The 7,124-nt window shown below is 34.3% G+C and overlaps 1 long non-coding RNA gene across 1 annotated transcript; it reads right to left on the bottom strand.

The window, feature by feature from the left end:
- Nucleotides 1-2,294: 2,294 nt before the first annotated feature.
- LOC113038857 (uncharacterized) lies at nt 2,295-7,099 on the bottom strand. Its single transcript, XR_003274820.1, has 8 exons — nt 6,985-7,099; nt 6,297-6,437; nt 6,124-6,218; nt 5,163-5,255; nt 4,446-5,075; nt 4,066-4,187; nt 3,350-3,463; nt 2,295-3,228 (listed from the first exon to the last, which is right to left on the bottom strand). It is a non-coding gene; the product is annotated as an uncharacterized LOC113038857 (long non-coding RNA).
- Nucleotides 7,100-7,124: the final 25 nt, after the last annotated feature.

The following is a 7,124-nucleotide window of genomic DNA, read 5'->3' as shown; positions in this document are numbered from 1 at the left end:
ATAACAGAACCTGCTTCCAAGTTTGTGGATTATTTTATCAAGCCATTTGTGGCAGATTTACCTTCTTATATTCAAGATACTACACAGGTTTTAAAGAAAATTGAACAAATAGGCAACATAGGCTCCTGCATTATGGCCACAATGGATGTGGAGTCCCTATATAGCAATATTGTACATAACGAGGGTTTAGAGGCTTTGAAACACTATCTCTCATCCAGACCTGAACATTTGATGCCTCCCAGTGACTTTATAGTGCAACTTACTGAGTGGACTTTAAAGAACAACATCTTTCTCTTTCAAGACATATTGTATAGACAAGAAAAGGGGACTGCAATGGGTGCTTGTTTTGCTCCCAACTATGCCAATCTGTTTCTAGGCTTATGGGAGGAGCGCTATATATTTTCCCACGTCAACCCTTTTAAAGATAAAATCTTGTGGTGGGGTAGATATATTGACGATGTGATTTTGATGTTCTCAGGTTCAGAAAAAGAACTTGTAGACTTCCATGTATATGTTAATAGCTTAAATGAGAACCTTAAATTTAGTTTGGATTATGATTTACACACTATCAACTTTCTTGATCTACGGATCTCAAAAGATAATGAGGGATTCCTACATACATCTATCTTCAGAAAGTCAACAGATCGTAATACCTTGCTGCATGCTAATAGTTTTCATCCCCCATGGCTTATTGATAACATACCCTTTGGACAGATCCAGAGACTAAGGCGTATATGTGATTCAGATCAGGATTTCCAGTATCAGTCTTTGGATATGCAGCGGCGTTTTCAACAAAGAGGTTACCAAACAAAAACTCTTGTTCAAGCTCATAATCGAGCCCAATCACTTGAAAGGAAGAGCTTGCTTCAGTCTAGACCCAATAGAGTATCAACACAGAAACCCTATTTTGTCACTCATTACAGCAAGGAGGCTGTCCAGATTAAACACATTATAAAGAAAAACTGGAACATTATTGAATGTGACCCGACTTTACGGGAAATATTCACGGAACCCCCTGGAATCAGTTTTAGGAGGGCCCCCACACTTAAGGACAGGTTAGTAAGAAGTCACCTCCCTGCTCCTAAACGTGAAACTTGGCTTCGTCAACCCAAGGGTAACTTTCCTTGTGGTAATTGTAATTATTGTGAGAATATTGCTAAAACTGACAAATTTATGGATGTTTTTAGCAATAAGACTTACACTATTAACAGTTTTATAAATTGCAATTCTACCCATGTTGTTTATCGTTTAGAGTGTACTTGTGGCTGTTTTTATATAGGCCTTACTAAAAGGAGACTAAGAGACAGGGTAGCTGAACATAGATATGCCATTCGGACTGGAAATATGAACTATCCAATGGCCAAACATTATATAGACGCAAAACATGGGAGTGATTCGACCCTAAGAGTAGTGGGCATTGAGGCTGTTCGCCTGGATGCCAGGGGTGGGGATATCATCAAACGCCTTAAACAAAGGGAGACATATTGGATCTATTCCTTGAGGGCTACTAGTCATCCAGGTCTTAATGAAGACTTTGACCTCTCACCTTTTTTGTAAAAGTTGTGTCTCAATAGGGACAGTGTATTGTTGTCCGTGAATGTTGACTGTTCTTTTAATGTACTGTAATGCCCATAAACATATTTTTCTCCTGTTGCTTTGGAACTATCTTGACAATGAATCCAGAAGTAAGATGGGTAACTAGCCTCTACACATTTATTTGACTTTATGGATATAATTGTGTGGAGTACACAAGATGTTTGTATTGGTGTTACTCTCTCCTGTTTTTTTTTTTTTTTTTTCTTCCACTTGGAGATCCCTTATCTTGTATTTGTATGGTTTGATCTTTGGTATTAGCCATTATCTGAACTATTGCCTCTAGTGGCCAAAAAATTGTGTTACAAGTGCCAGAGTGGCACACCTGAAACCAATGCAACTATAAGTACTGCGTGATTCTGTCTGTTTGTTACCAACACCCTGATGAAGGCCAATGGGCCGATACGCGTTGGTGTTTTAATGCTTTAGCCCAACCATTAAAGGCTTTTTTACTTTTGCATCCTATTGAGTGCCTGGACTTGGATTTTTTTCCAAAATCTTTTACACAAATTAATGTATTTTTGGTGAAATCGGAGAGCTTTCTGACCCGGCATAGACAGAAACACAACTACCATGTCCAATGCCCAAAAAGATAAAAGACAGTTAAAATAATGTGTGTAAATAGTCCATCAGTGTGCATTCCTCTGCTTGTAAACAAGAGGGTGAGTAATAAATGACAGAATTTTCATTTTGGTTGAACTATCCCTTTAATTGCTAATCTATGTAACATTTCTGTTCAATTAAAGTACGTTATTCATTCATGCATGCATACAAGGTAGCTAAAAAAATAAGTGACTATTATTAAAAACGTTGAATCTAAATCATCAAATTTGTCATTTATAAATATAAATTATTTCTCATATAATCAGACAGATGGAAACAAATGTAAAATTCAACCTTTACAAACATACTGTACATTTTTATTAACATATTTACAAACACAAGTAAAACATTTGCTTGAGACACAACTATGAAAAACAAATATGAAGAGCATAAAACTGAACAAAGGTTAAAAGTTGAAATCTAAATTGCTACAAATAATGTGGAGCAATGCTAAAATACAACACGCAGACAGCATGGAGCTAAAAACAGGACAGTGCATATTTAAAATAGAGGTTTGTTTCAAAGCTGCTCTTAAAAAAGATGAATAAATAATAAAAGAAAAATCACTTACTGTGAGAGAAATTAACGTTCCTAATTCATAACTGGAAATAAAATGCAGGTCGAGACCAAATAAATAAATAAAAAATTCAGTTAGGCTCAGATCAGACATGAATTATAATACAACTTTACATAACAAAAGAGTGCAACAGTAACAAAAACTTAACTGAATTAATACTTATTTATCCTTAAATAAAATTATAATGACATAAAAGACATTATGTCAGCTATTACTGAGGTACGTTTTTGCTGCATCTCTTCAGTTGTGGCTCTTCTTGGTAGAAGTGCCCTTCCAAATATTCAGATGTCTATACATCCAACTTATGTCAAACTATATTTCTGACTGTTTAGTTAGTTGTGACTGGTTTGTAATTCCAACCTTTGGCCTAAATCCATGTCTTCTAGTTCATCAACTTCAGTAAAGATGTCACTTAAGAAGTATTTGGAGACACTTGTGGGTTCTTCATCTGAGTTCTGCACGAGTAGAGAAAGATCAAATCCGGTTTTATTAATACAAATATAGAAAGTGAGAATAAAAGCTGAAATATCTGAGTGTATGCCGATGAGGTTTAACAGTATTTAACAGATATTTTACCTCTGCTGATTCAATGCTTGATGCTCCTTGTTGAGCTGCACTTTTGGATACGTAAAGTTCTGTGGTAAATACAGAATCCTCTTCAGCACTTTCAGTGAAAGTGTTCATGGAAGCCTGAGCAGCGGATGATTTTGATAAATAAATTACTAACTTATATGTTGCATAATAATTTGGATTTGATTTTAATTCAATTGTCAATCATTATTTTTGCGACATTAAAGCACATTTACACAATATTAAACAATATTCTAAAAAGACTGGATGATTACAAACATATTTTTATAAGTAATTTTAAAATACTGGAAAATATATAATTTATAGTAAAACTAACACAGATTTCAAGTTTTTATTATTATTGTTATTATTATTTAAACAATCATGTAAATTCTAATAAAAAAATCATATATATTACAAAAATAAATAAATGAATAAATAAATTTCATAAAAAAAATTAAAAAAAATTCTAGCTATTAAACAAATTTTGAACGTTTAAAAAGCATCTACAGCTATAATCACAAAAAAATACATCTTATTAAAAAAAGTTACAATAATTTATACATGGTATTATGTTAATTTCTGCTTGTTTTTTCTTGTTTTTTAACAATCATATCACAGTAACGAAAATGAGAATGACATTATAAAAAATGTGAATACAAAACATTTATAAGCAAATGTCAATATTAAAAAGTTATATAAATCATAAAGGTGGCTGTTACCTGCTGTGGTTGATGTGCTGCTGCGTCTGGATGTCTGAGTCAGGTTTGGTTGAGGTTTGAGTCTACAGTGCCTCCTGACAGGTTTAGAGGACTCAACTGATGTGCTCTGAGACTCGTTCACACTGAAACAACATACAGACGTTTTTTTAGACAAATACATATAAATATCATTCTCTTATTATGGAATGTGAATTGTTGCCTTTGGAAGTGCTGGTTTTAGATATTCAAGGAACCGTGTTAATATGCAAACCATTCTATTTATTAATTTAAAAAGTTACAAACAAAAGAAAGAACATTAACTAACATTACATTATCAGTGAAAAACGTATAAATAATAAGAACAAACTAAATAAATGGGACATATGCAACACTTTTAATACCTTTTAGTCAGCTGTGGTTCTGATCCCAACCCTTCTTGTTCTTTTATATCTTCCTCTGTGATTATATCATCATCCTTTCTCTTCAAAGATGAAACGGATCTATTATCTTCTTTAGTCACTCTTTCAGGAATGACATCTCTTGTTTCAGATGATATATCCGGCTGTAGTACCTCAGGGCGGATGGTAAAGGAATCTGGCAGGTGATCCACAGGAACACAATCTTCTTGCATTGGATTTTTATCCTGTTCTGTGGAAGACGGACACTTAGAGGTCCCCAAAGAACCTGTGACAAGTTCTGGAGAGATCTGCTGCTGTGGAGCTCATCTGGTTCTCAAACACTGACTAATATTGGGTTTGGGTTTGGAGTATCGTCCTCTTTTACTTGGTGGAGACTGTGTATCATGTTGAATGGGAGCAGGATGAGATCAGTTGTCTGTAATTTGATTGGTTCTTCTTTCTGGATGATGGTTTCTTCAGCAGAAGGTTCTGGAATATGAGTTTCACAGTTCGAAAATTCAACGTCACCTTTTGTCTCAGACTCACAGCTTACAGAAGAACTAGACATGATGGCTGTTTCTGTGATATCTTCCTCATGGACGACCTCTTCATGTACAACAATATCATTTCCACCTGAAAAAGATTTTGATCAATCAGTCATCTTGATTTAATTGAAAGGGAAAAAGTTCATTTGGACTGAAGGAAATATGTTATTCTTACTTGTACAGGGCATTTCTGATGTCTGGATCATCTGAGCTGGGTTCCCGATGGTCAGAAGAGTAAGGGCCGCTTGATTGTTGATCTCATTACATACTGAAAGATAGATAAAAAATGAACTACCAGAATTTTAAAGCTTTTGGGTAAAATATTTGCATTGCATGTAGTAGTAGGTGATTTAAGCAAAAGGTAAATCACACAATATTCTTTAAAGTTTGGGAGATATATTCTAATGGAAAAGTATTTACTGGACAAATAATTATATATAATTTGTAGTAGAACCAACAAAAACTGAAATGGGTTGATTCTTCTATCAATGCATTTTTGCCCATTTTATTTCATAAAAGCTTTTGTTTAATTAACTGAACATTCATATAAATAATTTAGATAAAACAAATCATATATAATACAATAGAAAATATTAATAAATATAGATTTTTATAGATTTTTTTAAAATTAAATCAATGCATTTTTGCTCATTTTTATTTCATAAAAGCTTTTTTTCATCAATTAAACATTGATGTAATTTTAAATTAAACACAATTATCATAAATATATATTTTTTTAAATCCAAACATATATTATTATTATAACAAATTATGCACATTGAAATTAAAAAATATATATATTTATGTATTGTCTTTTGTTTTCTCTCAGAAAACTGCCTTCTGGATCTGTGTATTTTTGCCCAATTAAATGTTGGGATATAACATTTCAGTGCATTAGAACCAAGAGAAAAAACATTACCGTCTCCAGCCGCGAGAGGGGGCTCTGTTTTCAGTGTAGACTACAGGCAAGTAGGGCTACAGGAGCACTGAGCAGCATAGAGCTCCCTCTGGCGGCCGGAGACGGTAATGTTTTCTGTACAGCCATGATGAGCATACGAGACTTAAAAAGTACAAAAATACAAACAAATTAACTATAATCAAGTTTAGAGCACAAAACACAAAGATACTGTGACCACCTTAATCTCTTTTCGAGCTCGGTGTGGAAACAGCTGACCAGTCATGGAGAAGTCTGTCCCCACCATGCTGATGGCCAAGTAAAACATTTCAGTCTCTGGAATAGTCAAAGAAAGGATCCTATATAAATGAAATGTATAACACATGTTGGATTAAGAGGTGCGTTTTGACTGACGTCTGATCTCCGCTGGACCAGGGTTTGGTGTAGCTGCCCTTCCTAAAGCTTGAGTAGGTTGTGGTAGAGCCACGTTCAAATATAGGATCTTTGTCTTCTGCCGGATTGGGTCCCTTTGCCCTTGACACCTGGACTGTTAAACTACACACACACACACACACACACACACACACACACAATAAAATAAAAAGCTGTTAAATGTAGGAAGTTCACCTTCAATTCTGGTTCTGGACTACATTTGAAATAAATTAATTTTGACAGTTGAAGGTGGTCTTAGTCTCAGTTCCAAATCAGTATAAATGTTACTATATAGAAATATTTAAGTTTCTTAAATGAACAATAAGAAAACAGAAACACGTGACACCTACAGTGACGTTTACAACATTTCTGTTTATTGCATCAACTCTTTCAAAAAACATTTAAGAGCTTCTTTAAAATCGAATTTTCAGTTATCACTTCAATTCATAAATATTTAGTTTACAGCTACTCGCAATAAATTGCTCTTTAAAAAAGTATTTCGATTTTCTACAAAAAAAAAAATGAAATGTTTTTTCTTCGACTGTCCATTGAGAATGCCCTGTCCAACAATGTCCATTATCCTCGTAATATGCTGGACGGTTTATTAGACCAACGTTGCTTTTTACAAAATCACAATGAGTATAAAGCATTGGATATATCATAAACTTACTTTATTTGGTATTCCAGGGTGATTTTATAGTAAAATCTTCAGCGGCTCACGTCCTCCGTGCTTGCTGTTTACTACTGGGCATGCGCAGTGCTCACTGTGAGGTGAGGCCCGGAACGTTTCTTCTCCTAACCTAATGCAGT

This window comes from Carassius auratus, chromosome 21, assembly GCF_003368295.1.
Source record: "Carassius auratus strain Wakin chromosome 21, ASM336829v1, whole genome shotgun sequence".
Classification (NCBI taxonomy): domain Eukaryota; kingdom Metazoa; phylum Chordata; class Actinopteri; order Cypriniformes; family Cyprinidae; genus Carassius; species Carassius auratus.
This window is presented reverse-complemented; position numbering and strand designations above follow the sequence as displayed.